This window comes from Mandrillus leucophaeus, unplaced genomic scaffold (genome assembly GCF_000951045.1).
Source record: "Mandrillus leucophaeus isolate KB7577 unplaced genomic scaffold, Mleu.le_1.0 Scaffold121, whole genome shotgun sequence".
Classification (NCBI taxonomy): domain Eukaryota; kingdom Metazoa; phylum Chordata; class Mammalia; order Primates; family Cercopithecidae; genus Mandrillus; species Mandrillus leucophaeus.
The window spans coordinates 7,041,962-7,057,006 of NW_012100432.1; positions in this window are offsets into that span (position 1 = coordinate 7,041,962).

Here is a 15,045-nt window from a genome sequence, read left to right on the forward strand (position 1 = left end):
CCAAGCGCAGGCGCAGAGCGCCACCTGGCGGCGGCGGGATCTCGGGTGGGATCCGCGGAGCCGGTTCCCGTGCAGAAGAAGTGGGGTGAGGGTCTTCCTCCAGAAGGCGGGCTCTCTGGGAGCAGGGGCTTTGCTTTGTCACTACTGTTCCCCAGGGCCAGACTAACACACAGTAGGTGCTCCATAAGTGTTTGTTGAACGAATGGATGGAGGGATGGATGGATGGATGGATGGATGGATGGATGGATGGATGGGCAGGAAATTATAGACGGGGGCAAACTGCCAAAGGCTACTGTTTAGTTGGCAGCATTCTGAGAATGCATCCTACTGAATTTAGAATAAAAGCCAAACTCTTAGAACCTATGTAGTCGCCCTTACTGACCTCTCAGACCTGATTTCCTTCTTCCTCACTGCAGCCACAGTGACTCTCTTCCTGTTCCAGAGTGTCCCCACCCCAGGGCCTTTCAGTCTACTGTCCCCTCCACCCCGAATGCATTCCGCCTCCATTCAAGTGTCACTCTCCGAAAGCCAAGTTGCTCCCCTGTCCCCCACTCTTCTCTGTCTATGCATTTCTTTTATAGTGCTTAACACAGTCTGAAATAGTCTCGCCCCTGTGTGTGTGTTGTCTGACTCTCCCTCTAGAATGCCAGGATCCTTGCGGGGGAGGGGGCAGGATCTGTTTTGTTTGTGGCTACAGCTCAGCAACTGGAATCATATCTGACAATTGGTTGGCATCAGTCGCAACTTTGGGAATGAGGGAATGAGGACTAGAGGGGGCTGGACGGGCCCAGCCACCTGCCTTCTTCATTGTCATTTCTCTTTATCACTACAGTAACTCCTCCTTTCCCTTATGACTTTTGTAAGTCATTCAGCAGCCACTCCAGCTCCACCGACCTGCTCCCATCCCAGAGGGGTCTGGGATGGAGGGAGAGAACCACTGAGGCCCCTCCACATCCCTGCACCCGTCGTGCCCATGGGGGCGGAGAACACTTCTCACCCGGCTCTCAGGGAGCCGTGGCCTCTCTAGGGAGGGCTGGCCTGCTGGTGAGACTTCATTCATAATACAAGATAATTATACCAGAGTTGTCATGAGGCAGTGATGATTAATTACTGTGCGTAGGGCACCGACAAACAGCGAGGTATAGAGAGTGGAGAGAAGGCCACAGCCCAAATGGGCTTCCAGGTGGGAGCTTGACCTGCCCATCTCTGCCATGGAAGGGTCTCAGAGGTGTCAGGCCAAGGTTCACCTGCCCAGGCAGGCTTGTGACAAACTCCTTGGCCAGGAGCTCTGAGAATTAGCTTCACTTCCCTCAGAAATGCCCTAATTCCCTCCTGGAAGAGGAGCTGTGTGACAGCTCAGGCCAGGGGGTCAGGACTGCCTCCATCTCCTCCGCACACACATACCCCTACCCCTACCAGCTGGGTGGCTGTATGCAAGTCATTTTTCTACTCTGAGCCTCGGGGTCTTCCTCTGTCCACTTCCCCCCAGGATTACTGGCAGAATTATGTGTGAGCATGCATTTAAAAAGAGTTCTGTTTTGTAAACCCAGGCTTTGCAAATTGGCAGCCCAAGTCTCAGGGGCCTGTGCAGTGACTAATCATTGCCAACATTTCGAAGTGAGAGATTTCACATAAAGAGCGTCATTTCGAGCTTCTCTCGAAAAGTTGTAAGATGAGCTACCCTGGGACTGTATTCCTGAATGGCAATGTAATGGTGGAGTCCTGCAGTATTACCGCCTGTGGACTTGTGCACCAGGGTTCCCTCCCAACCGCTTCAGGTCCTCGGGTAAGGGATGTGCCACTCATGGAAATACCAGGTGCTGTGGCTCTGCTGGTTTTGGCTTTCCATCTCTGTAGCCTTCCAACATCTTTCTCCTTCCAGGTACTGTAAACCACTTAGTAATTAATTAGTTAATAAATTCATCTCATCAGCACTTTTAAATAACGTGCTATGCCACACTGTCATGGACCCCAGATATACAGCAGCAAACAAAACAGCCGTGGTGCCTTCCCTCAGGGAGCAGTCAGTCCAGTGGAGGAGTCAGATATGACTCACCATACTGATCGAAAACTCTCCACTAATGATGAGAAGAATGCTGAGGGAAGAAAGAACATAGATGGACTGCTGCTGAGTCCAGGCTTACTTGCAGAGATCTATGTTGGCCAGGCCCTGTGCTAGGCAGTGGAGGACACGGAATAAAATCAAATATGGTCACTGTGTGCAAGCAGCTCACTGTATGGTAAAGGAGCAGCCCCATCAACAGGTTCTATGAATTCCAGCCTGTGAGAATTGGAACCACAAGGTGAATTTTGGAGGAGAGGTACTTACACTAATCAGGAAGCATAATATATAAAGAGTACCTACAAATCAATAAAAAATAAAATAGAAAAAAATGAGCAAAGCATATGAACAGAAAATTCAATGGAAAGGAAATAGAAATGGCTCTCTTAAATGAAAGAAAACATACCCTCACTCAGAGAAATGAAAATTTGACCCATGTCAAGATACTTGGGGTGAAGGAAGTGTTCTAAAATTACATTGTGGTGATGGTTATAACTCTATAAATTTACTAAAACTTATTGAAGTGTACATTTAAAACAAATGAACTTTATAGTATGTCAGTTATATCGCAATAAGGCTGTTTTAAAAATAAAAACACTTTGAGATACCATTTTATACCTGTTGGTATTAGCAAATGTCAAAACACTGGATAATGCATTATGTTCCTAAGGGGATGGGGGAGACAGCCTGGGGCAAGCGTCCACTGATGCACTCTCTGGTTGGGGTGGTCAACAGGACGCTGTCAAACTTACAAATACATTTACCCTTTGAGCTGAGAATTCCACTCATAGGACTTTATCTGATAGATATGATTTACATCTGTAAAATGTATAAGGAAATTCACCAGAGCCTCATAGATTATGGCAAAAGTTTGGAAACAAAAGATGTTTGTCTACAGGTGAAATGTTATGCCACTGTCAAAAAAAAAGAAAAAGAGAGAGAGAGAGAAAGAAAGGACAAGAAAAAGGAAAGAGTAGCTCTTTGCATACTGATACGGCATAATCCCAAGATAGAATTTGTATGAAAATAAAGGTACAGAACACCGATGTGTTGCCACTTGATTAAGAACTGGGGTAAGGAGAGAAAATATATACATTTGCTTACATATTTACAGAATTTCTCTGGATGGAAAACAAAAGAAGCTGTTAACAATGGTTGACATCTACATATATCCTATGCAGGAAAATGAGATTAAAATGAAAAATGAAAACTTTTGACTACAAAGTAAAGACGGAAAAAAGAAGTTTGCGAGGAAGAAAAGCCGGGGGAAAATTCCAGCTGCTGGCTAAAACATAAAGAAGCAAGAATTCCCTTGTCCTATTACCAGGAATGTAAATTGTTCCAACAATTTTGCAGAATAATTTGGCTGTTTCTGGCAAAGCTGAAGATTGGAATGCCACACGGCCCAGCCATTCCTCTTCCAGGCATATGAGAAGCCCTCACACATGAGCAAGAAAGAGATGTGGCCAAAGACATTCATGAAGCTCTATTTGTTGAAACAAAAAAAAAAAAAAAAAAAGAAAGTAAGAAATGCCCAGCCTGGGCAACATAGAGAGACCCTGTCTCTACTAAAAATAAAAATTTTAAAAACTAGCCGGGCATGGTGATACACACCTGTGGTCCCAGCTACTTGGGAGGCTAAGGCAGGAGGATCACTTGAGCTCAGAAGATAGAAGCTTGCAATCAGCTGTGATCGTGTCACTGCACACCAGCCTGGGTGACAGAGAGTAGGACCTGCCTCAAATAAGGAAGGAAGGAAGGAAAGGGAAGGAAGGAAGGGAGGGAAAAGAAACAGAAATAAACTTTGGACACAGCAGACGGCCCATCCTGAGGGTACCAGATAGCAGATGCTGGGACCTTTTTCAGGTGGACGCCACATGACCCTTCCTTTGCAGGCATCCATGCTGATATTCACAAGGCACACAGTGTTTCAGCTGAAGAAAGAAGTGTCAGGATTTTCATCACAAAAGGGCACTGTCTATCGTTTATGAAAATGAAGCATATGAAGTAAAAGTTTGGAAACAGAGATGGAATTAAATCTTCTGACAGATTTTAAAATAAGATCTAAAAAAGAGCAAGACATGCCATGTTCTTGGATGTGGAAACTTAATACCAGAAAAAAGTCAATTTTCCCATTTTCTCCATATAAATTTAATGTAATTCCAATTTCATTACCAACAGGGTGATTTTTTTAAAAACTAGATAAAATGACCTCAAAGATTATGTGGCAGAATAAATGCCCAAGAATTACCAGGGAAGACTAGAAAAAGACTGCTGTGGGGGTTTTGCCTTCCTGGAAATAAGAACATACTACAAAGTCACTGCAATCAGATCAATATGGCATTGGCAGAGACAATGAAAGGAATGTAGAATACAAAAATAAATTTCAAGATATATCAGAATGAGATATATGCCAAAGGTAGTATTTTGGTTCGGTGGGAGAAGGGCAGATTTTGAAGTAAGTGGTGCCAGCCACAACTGACTATCCATCTGGGATAAAATAAAATTGCAGTCCCCTTAGAGATCCAAATCAACTTCAGATGGACTAAAACTTTGAATGTAAAAAATATAAATGACTAACAGTCCTGCAAAAAATCTTGGAGACGACCTGTGCCACCTGGAGAGTGGGAAGAGCACATGCAAAGGCCAGGGGGTGGAGCAGCCCCGCATGCTCTGGAAAAGGTAGGGCTCACCAAGGCTGGGATGATGGTGGAGACCTGGGTGTGTGGGAGCACAGGGGTGGGGACCCATGGGCCAGGAATGCACAGAGAGGGGCTGGTGCTCTGCCACAGGCCCAAGCCCCCAAAGCCCAGTCATTCCCAGCACCATCTTCGCGGGTTTCTGCCCAGGTCTTTCTGCTGCATCTCTTCCTCCCCCAATTCCTTAATCATTTTTTTTAAATCAGCCGCATCTTTATAAACCAAATTATTTCGAAAAGGCAAATTTATATTACTGCCAAAATCAAGGGTCAGCGAGCTAGTTATGTATTTTCTGAATCACATGGCAATAAATGCATCGACCATGAAGAAGGAAACAGTGTCTGGCATTAGCTACTTTAGTGTGCTGGGCTCAATGTGCATTTTGGAAGTTGCCCTGCCACCTTGTGGGCAGGAAGGACTGGATGGGTAGGGAGTCGGAGTGAGCATGAAGGTGACCAGAAAGTCTATTCCTTAGAAAATGAGGAGGTGGAAGCCAGGGTCCAGGCCTAGGGCCCTGCCTGCCCCCTCCTCAAACACCAGCCTCCCGTCTGTCATTCTAGAACCTGACCACTTCCCACCTCAACAAGCAGCCGGCCTGGTCCTAGCTGCTGGTGTCTCTCGCCTGGACTATTGGAATAGCCTGCTTGCTGGAAGTCCCCAACTTCCCCACTGTCTGTTCAGAGTACAGTGGCCGGCGGGGGCCCGTGAAGATAGAAGTCAGGCCAGGCACAGTGGCTCACGCCTGTAGTCCCAGCACTTCAAGAGGCCAAGGTGGGTGGATTGCTTGAGCCCGAGAGTTCAAGACCAGCCTAGGCAACATGGCTAAACCCCATCTCTACAGAAGATAGATAACTCTAAAGTTAGCTAGGCGTGGTGGTGCATACCTGTAGTCCCAGCTACTTGGGAGACTGAGGCGGGAAGATCACCTGAACCCAGAAGGTCACGGCTTCAGTGAGGCGTGATTGCGTCACTGCACTCCATCCTGGGCAACAGAGTGAGACCCTGTCTCAAAAAAAACAAAAACAAAAACAAAAAAAGATGTAAGTCAAACCTGTCCCATCTGCACCATACCCTCCCACAGCACCCGGGTCCCTCTTGGCCTCTTTGGTCTCATTCCCTTTGCTTGCTCCACTCCAACCCCACTGGCTTCCTTCTTATTTCTCAAACAGCTGGCACGTGTCCACCCCGGAACATTGATACTAGCTGTCCCTGTACCCAGATACCACATGGCTTCCTCATACTTTAGGCCTGGTCACCTTCCTGGACCACCTCCTGATGAACTGTGGATGACAGCTGGGGCGCAGGTGGGTTCTGGAAGCCCTGCAGACTGGGGTCAGGGTGAAGACTACCCAGGGCCAGCAGGCAAGCCTGAGAGGCCAGTCTCCAGGCTTTGCAGCTCCTGGCAAGAGGTCCCAGAAGTCTTGCCCTTCCAGAGATGAATGCTTGAGGCTTGGAACATGGGGCCATCCGGAGCCAAGGCCTGGGATGTTAGAGGAGAGGAACTCGGGACTGTATACAAGGACCACAGGTCAGCCCTGTGCCTGTCCAGGCCACCTGCATGGGACATGGCAGGGGCCCAGAACTGGGCACCCAGCGGGTCACTGCAGCAGCATCTGTGTGTCCATCCAGATAGCCACACCCAGATTTTCCCTCCAGGGACCACCCCCTCCCACTCTCAGTTCAAGGTGGTCCATGTGGAGCGCCCACCTCTGGCCCAGTCAATCAGAGCCATCCTGGCTGATTGATTCTGGGCACATGACTCAGGAGGATCCATGGAGAGTCCAACCTGGAAACTTGGCAAGAATTCTCGGGGACTGCCCTCCTGCTGGGGTCATGGGCTAATCATGTGGCACTGGGAGCTGCGGGTGGCCATCTTTACTGCCACCCAGGAGAGCCTGCCCGAGAGTGAGGCCAGCACAGAGCAGCAGAGATAGAGACAGACTGGCTCCCAAGCGTCTCAGCCCCAGTGCCAGAAGCCAGCTAGAGCCCTGGCCTTTTCAGTGACATGAGCCAACGAAAACTCCCAATTCTCTCCCTCCAGTCGGTCTGCCTGTTACAACTGAAAGAGTACTGGCGGTCATAGGCATGACCGATTAAAGATGCCCACCAGGTCTTTGCTACACCCTCATATACTTGGGGCCTTGAATGTGGGTGTGCTCTGAGATGACTCGACCAGGAGATTACGGTAGCAGTGACACTGCAGTTTCCAGCCCAGGCCTGAAGTGATTAACGCCCACTTCTTGCTTCTTGAAAGTCTCTCCTTGGGAGTCCTGGGCTGCTATGTTAAAAATCCAACTGCCCTGAGGCCACCATGATGTGAGGAGGCCGGAGCCAGGTGGGGAGGCCACGGTGGCGAAAGAGCTGCCCGACCAGTTTCCATTGCCCCAGCCCCCAGCTCTCTGAGTCATCCCCACTGAGGACACAGATATCACAGACCAGATACGAGCTATCCCTGCACGGCCTGTCCAGATTCTTTACCCAGTTTGTGAGATTTGTTTTTGGGGTCATTTTTAAAGCAGCAATAGATAGATGGAACAATAGTAATGAGCAAAGGGCCACATATACCTATTGGATTGGGAAGCAAGACAGAGATGGGGCTGCCAACGTGCACAGGATCGACTCACCTCCTTGGGAATTCTTACACACACCCGTATGAGTGCAGGATGCATGAACAGGATAGTGGAGCCAAAAGGGTCTTGATAGCAGATAGCCTTGAATTTGAGTCCCTGCTCTGCTGTAAGACCAGCTCTGAGTCCCAGGGCTATGTTATTTCCCCTCCTGGAGCCTCAGTTTCTTCACCTGTCAAATAACAACATTAGTACTATGTTGCTGGGATGAGATTCGACTGTACATAACAAGGAGATATAATTTTTTCTTCTGTCATGTGAAAATTCATAGGTAGGCAATCCAGGGCCACTATATCACTCCCTGGCGTCACAGACCAAGGTTGGCTTTCATTGCCCCACGTTCCAAGATGGCTGTCACAGCCTCACCATTGTATCTACATTCCAGGGAGCAGGAAGGAAGAAGTGAATAAAAGAACAAAAGGTGCACATCAGTTGTCTCTTAAGGAAGTCCCCTGAAAGCTGACACATCCACTTGTATCCCATTGGCTAGAGCACAGTCACATGACCATATCTAGCTGCAAAGGAAGCTGGGCGATGTAGTCTTGCTCTGGGAAACCATGTGCTCAGCTAAAATTCTATGGAGGAAGAACAGCTTTTGGAAGATATCTGACAGCCTCTGCAACAAGTATCTGTGTCAAGAGTTTATGTAATGACTGACATGAGATTGAAGAGCTTTTGTTTTGAACCCCTGCTGCATGCCAGTTCCCACAAAACTAACTACAAAAGACATAATCAGGTCTTTTGTAAAGGACATGGCAGAGGGGCTGACACATAGTAGGCACCCAATACACAAGGCATCCTTCTTTGCTCTTCTAGCTGTACACCTTGCTGCCCTCCTCAATGGCGTTTCTCTGCCCTAACCCTCCAAGGATGAGTTCCCTCCCCAGGAGGACACCCTGTTTCATTTTCTTCACATCATTTACCATAACTATTTGTTTCTTAATTTGTTCATCATCCATCTCTCTACACTCTAATATACACAACACGAAGAGAGGGAGGGTATCTCTAGGATCCCACCAGGGAAATAGAAGTCACTTAAAAAGTGTAAAGCTTAATTTAAAAGTTAAAATTCAGGGATATGATTGTGCAGGTGATGAAATTGCTAAGAACAGGGGACAGTGAGGCAGCACAGAAATTAGGAGCAAGAAGCTATTACCTCCCCAGGGCTGGAGGGGCAATGGGAGGAGATGGTATTACCAGAGCCCAGGGCCTGGGTGATGCAGGGAGGCTCAGCAGGCCTGTCTGGTGGGAGCTGTAGCTGTAGGAAAGACAGCCACACCAGTGATACCATCTGAGATGAAGAGGAAGGGGGAGAATATCCTGGCTCCTCCCTTGTTCACTCCAGGGCCTCTCATTGGCTGAATCCAGCAGGAATTCAGCTGGCCTCACACCTTCGGGCTAAGCTCCCCTCCCTGATGGGTAACAGAGCCAAGGGATGGGGTAACAAGAGCTGAGGGCAAACTAGCTTGGGACTGGCACGGGTGACTTCATCTGTCTTGTTATCCTCTGCATCTGGAGCTTCAAAAGCACAGCCTGGCACACAGTAGGACCTCAATAAACAGTGGATGAATAGACTGGGGTTCTCAACTCACCTTAGCATCTGCAGAAGCTGTTTAGAGTCCACGAAACAACTCTTGTGCCTATGAGGGCTCCTAGGTGCTAGGCCAACAAAGGGAGGTACGTTATGGCCACGACATTCTGCTTGACCAGGATCCGAGAGAACCTCCCAATTGGAGGATTTAGCCCAAGTTGCTTCATTCCCTGTCCAGTGGGGCCTGGCCTCTCTCTCGGCCTCCATCAACACCCAGAATCCTCCATGATGAGCTCCTATCCTGCCAGGGCAGAGAGTGGGCATGTCCTCACTGGGGAGAGAAAAGACAGAGACAGAGAGACAGGAAGACAGAAACAGCCATGCAGCCAGGGCTGGGACTCTGCCTGCCATTGCCCTCTGTGCACTCTTAACTGTGGCAAAACCTGTGCAAAGTATATGGATGCTACCAACCACTGGCAAAGGAATAGGAAGCATATTCTTGTGGTCTGACAAATGCATGGGTATGGCTTCATCCACATCCTGCGGGAAGAAATTCAATTAATTGACAGGTCCAAATGTGAGTGGACAGGTGGGGCAACAGGAGCTCTGCATGCCACTGGTGGGAGTGTTTTTTGGAAAGTGCACTTTGTGAGAGAATTTGGCAACACTAATGAGGAGATGTGCACAGGTCAGTTCAGCAGTTCCCTGAACAGGTAAAGTCTCACCAGCATCCATTGATATAAACACAATCACAGTAACAATGCCTGGGAGTCACCCAGGTCCATTCACAGGAGAAAGGATAAATGAACCATATCATGCCCACACAATAGAATACTCGACAGCAATGAAGATGAACAACAGTGTCACACATCAACGCAGATGCACCTCCCAACCATACTGTGAGGGAATAAAGCAAGTCACCAAACAGTGTGTATGAGGCCAAATAGCTCTTCTGGATTTCACTCCTGAGGATGTCAAGGACCCACTAGAGTTTCCAAGCCATGTTCAAATGTCACCTCCTTGACTAAAGGGACATGAACACTAAGTACAATGTGGGGTCCTGAACTGGATCCTAGAACAGGATATAAAAGACATTCTTGGGACAGTTGATGACTTTTAGATATGGATTGTGGGGTTCAATCACAGTATCATATCAATGCAAATTGTCCTCGCTCAGATAAGCATATGTGTTTATGTAAGAGAGTGTCCTTGTTTTTAGGGGACAAACACTGAAATATACAATAGTAGAGAGGCATCTCCACCATACTCTCAGATGGTTCAGGAGAAATATGCATGTGTCTCTGTACATATTAATATAGAGAGGATGGTACAGCCTTGGGACAAGTTGTAAGCAATTGGTGAATCTAGGTAAAGGGTATATGAGAAATTGCATCAAAATTAAAAGTTATGAAAATGGGGGAGAAAACCCAGTTCTTCTATAAAAACAGCCTCCAACCTCTCCCTCCAGCACAACCTGTCCCCACACGTGGGGCACCCAGCATCCGTGCTCTGGTTCTTGTCTCTCTGGGTCTTAGTCCCACTTAGCACCCACACCCAAAGGTCATATATTTTCACAGATGTGTACCCTCAAGACTAAACACACACTTGAGCCATTCATGTGACTATACATGTTTATGGAAAAAGAAAATTCTTGGGCACACAAAACTGAACGCTCCATGGTGGACTGCCTCAGGCAGCTTTAATCAGGGTGCTGACAATGTCCAGACGAGCACACAGGCTTCTCTCCCTGCCACGGAGGTGACACTCTCCAACAGACTCTACCCTCGTGGCTGCAAGGTGGTGGCAGCAGCTCCAGCCCCTGCTTGACCCTTTTGTGGCCAAGTCCAGTGGGAAGAATGTGAGGTCTTCTTCCAGAAGCTTCTGCAGATTCTCATTAGCTTCAGCTGGGTCATGTGTCATCCCTGACCTGGCCTCTGGGGCCAGGAAGGCACCATGGTCAGACTGGCCAGGACTGAGCCCCAAGCCTCAAGTCCAACCTCTTCACAAAGCACAACTGGCTAGGGCAGAGCGGTGCCCCCAGTGGAAAATCGAGATGCAGTTTCAGAAGGATGGAAATGGATGCTGGGTGGCAAAACTGCAAAAACCCACCCCAGCCTATGCCCTTGCCCATCCAATATCCATGCACATGCTTCTTCCTGAGCTCCCTTTGGGGGAGGTGCGCTAGGCAGCACAGATGTGTGCACAGCTCCCACAGATGCCACCCTCATCCTTGGAAACTGTCAGTACCCATGAATTTGTTACCTCACATAGCAAAAGAGACTTTGCAGATGTAATTAAGGCCGCTCATCAGTTGACCTTAAAATAGGGAGAGTGTCTTGGATCATCCACGTGGGCTCAGTGGATCACACAGGCCCTTAAAAGCAGAGAACTTTCCATGGCTGGTGGCAGAGGATGGGAGACCCCTAGCCTGCAGCACATCCAAAGCCCTGCTAGAAAAATACTGAGAAACATTAGACATTGAGCTACCACAGGACCCAGGATTACAACTCCTGGGTATCTACCCAAGGCAAATTAAACATGTGTCACCAGAAAAAATTGCACACAATGTTCATAGCAGCATTATTTATAATAACTGAGAAGTGGGAATAGCCCAAATGCCCATCAGCTGATGATTAGATAAACAAAATATGGCATATCTATAAAATGGAATATTATATGGCCCTAAAAAGGAATGAAAAAGTCAGACACAAAAGGCTTTGTGTGATTCCATTTCCAGACAGAAAGGAGATTAGTAGTTGCTACAGGCTGCGGGGAGGGAGGAATGGGAAGTATCTGCTAATAGGAACACGGTTTATTTGGAGACAATGAAAATGTTCTAAACTTAGATGTGATGATGGATGTACAACTATGTGAATATACCAAAAAGCATTGAATGGCATTGAATTGTTCACCTTAAATGGGTGAATTTTATAGTATGTGAATTATATAAAGATGTAAAAGATTTGTTTAACATCAATAAAGATGTTTTTTTTAAAAATGCCATGTTGAGTTTCTTGGGCAGCCAGTTCAACTGCCCAGCCCTGCCCTCTGGGAGGGGAAGGAGTGCCCCCTGCCTACCCTTCTTCACTCCCACATCTGAGGTGAGCATTGGGGATCTCAGTTCTCTAGTGGCCAATTCCTAATGGTGCAGATTCCAGACCGCAGAGATTACTTGGGCTTGGAAATAATGTCACACAGGCTTTTTGAAAACAATTTTTTGTCTTTGTTTTTTGTTTTCTGACCAGACTTGAAGTTTTGGGGCAGTGCAGCTCCATCAAAAAAAATTTTGACCTCAAGTGATCTGCCCACTTCCGCCTCCCAGAGTGCTGGGATTATAAGCATGAGTCACCACACCCAGCCTCCATCAAAAATTTATTAGGCATTTCCCTGTCTTTATTTTTAAATATATACATATTGTAGACTGGACGTGCTCACACCACACCTGTAATCCTAGCACTTTGGAAGGCTGAAGAGAGAGACTTGCTTGAGCCTAGGAGTTCAAGACCAGCCTGGGCAACAGCAAGATCTCATCTCTACTAAAAATAAAAATTAAAAAAAATTAGCCAGGCTAGATGGTACATGCCTATAGTCCTAGCTACTCAGGAGGCTGAGGCAGGAGGATTGCTTGAGCCCAGGAGTTCAAGATTGCAATGAGCTATGAGTACACCACTGCACTCCAGTCTGGGCAACAGAGCCAAACACTGTCTCAAAAAATATATATGTGTGTGTGTATATATATATGTAGATGTGTGTATATATATGTGTATATTTCAGGCACACGAAAGATTAGATCGAATAATATAAAAAACACCTATATACCCAACACCTAGCTTACATATTAAGTATTAAAATGTCAACAATACAGTTGAAGCAGGAATACAATTGAAATTGAAATTGTAGTTAAAATACAACTATAGTTGTAATTGAAATTTACTACATACTAGATAGAATGTACAACTTCCTTATGACTTTGGGGTGGGAGATGATTTTCTGAGCATTGCACAGATAGCAGAAGCTGTAAAAAATGAATGCTTTGTTGAATTCCTTGGACTATATAAAAATTTCGACTTCTGCCTAGTGAAGATACCATAAACAAACTTAAAAGATAAATAGATTGAGAGATTATTTGCAATATATACAGGGGCTCAATGTCTACAATATGCAAAGTGTTCCAAAACAACAATAAGAAAAAGACAAAAAACCAATAGAAAAATAGGCAATTCACAGAGGAAGAAATATAGTGGTCAATTAAGATATGAAAAGTGTACCCTTATTCATAATCAAATAAATGAAAACTTAAAACAATGATGAGATACCATTTTTCAGTTAGCAGACTGGCAAAAAAAAAAAATTCACGCAAATAACAACAGCAATAATATCCATCCAATGGCAAGCCTGCAGGAAAGTAAGCATTCTTCTACACTATTGGCAGGAATATAAATTGAAGCAACTTTTTGGGGGAGCAATTGCCTAGAATCTATCTTAATATAAATTGTACAATCACAGCCTTAGTAATATACAGTTCAGAAATGCCAGCACATAAGAAAATAAATGTACAGACATCACTTGTTATAGCAAAAGCATCAGGAACATCTTTAAGTCCATAAATATGGACTGATTAAATAGATTTTGATATAACCATAACGTGGCTTTTCATTCACCTTTTTAAATAATTGATTCATTTATGTGCTGATAGGGAATATTTTCCACAATTTCTTTTCAAGTCACTCCACAGCTATGTCTGTAGGGGGACAGTGGGTGTATATATGGGATCTCTCTGGACCTTCTTCCCAATTTTGCAGAGAACCTAAAACTGCTCTAAAAAAAATTAAGTCTTTAAAATCAAATTTTAGAATAATAGACATATTATGGCCCCATTCATATTTTGAACCGTATATGATTATGTATATATACACACACACACACACACACATGTCCATTTTTAAGGGTTACCTGTTTGTCTAAAAGTGGCATTGTTTGAATTGTAATAACAAACATTATAATTATTTTATAATCTAAAAAACACCTTAAAAATCTAATAAAGAATGTATTATAAGGTTGGGCGCAGTGGCTCCCCCCTGTAATCCCAGCAGTTTGGGAGGCCGAGGTGGGCAGATCACTTGAGGTCAGGAGTCCAAGACAAGCCTAGCCAACATGGCAAAATCTCGTCTCTACTAAAAATACAAAAATTAGCCAGATGTGGTGGTGCACGCCTATAATCCCAGCTACTCGATAGGCTGAGGCAAAAGAATTCCTTGAACCCAGGAGGCGGAGGTTGTAGTAAGCTGAGATAGTGCCATTACACTCCAGCCTGGGCAACAGAGAGAGACTTTGTCTAAAAACAACAACAAAAAAAGAATGTATTATAAATATGTGAGCTGGGCGTGGTGGTTCACGCCTGTAATCCCAGCACTTTGGGAGGCCCAGGCGGGTGGATAATGAGCTCAGGAGTTCAAGACAAGCCTGTCCAAGATGGTGAAACCCCGTCTCTACTAAAAATACAAAAAAATTAGCCGGGCACAGTGGCAGATGCCTGTAATCCCAATTACTCAGGAGGCTGAGGCAGGAGAATCACTTGAACTCGATGGGGTGGAGGTTGCAGTGAGCCAAGATCGTGCCACTGAACTCCAGCCTGGGTGAGAGAGTGAGACTCCATCTCAAAATAAAAAAAATAATTAATTAATAAATATGTGATTAAAATAACAAAAATGAAGTCTATTTTATAATTATTTTATAGATTGTGCCTTTTGTGTCTTATTTTTAAAATCTTTGCTTAACCCAATGTCACTAAGATTTTTTTCCTATGTTTTCTCCTAGACTTTGAGAGTTTTAGCACTTGTGTTTAGATATATAAGCTTTTTTGGTTAATTTTTTTAGAATGTTGCAAGGTAAAGGTTAGATTTTTTTTTACCATAATGATATTTAATTGTTTGAGCACCATATACCTAAATAGCAATATTTTCCCCATTGCTTGTACCTTGGTACCTTGGTACCTTTGTAAAAACTCAGTAGTACCTTGGTACCTTTGTAAAAAATCAGTTGGCCATATAAATGTGAGCCTATTTTTGGTTTCTTCTTCATTGATCAGGAGTTTGAGACCAGCCTGATTTAAGGTTTATCCTTACA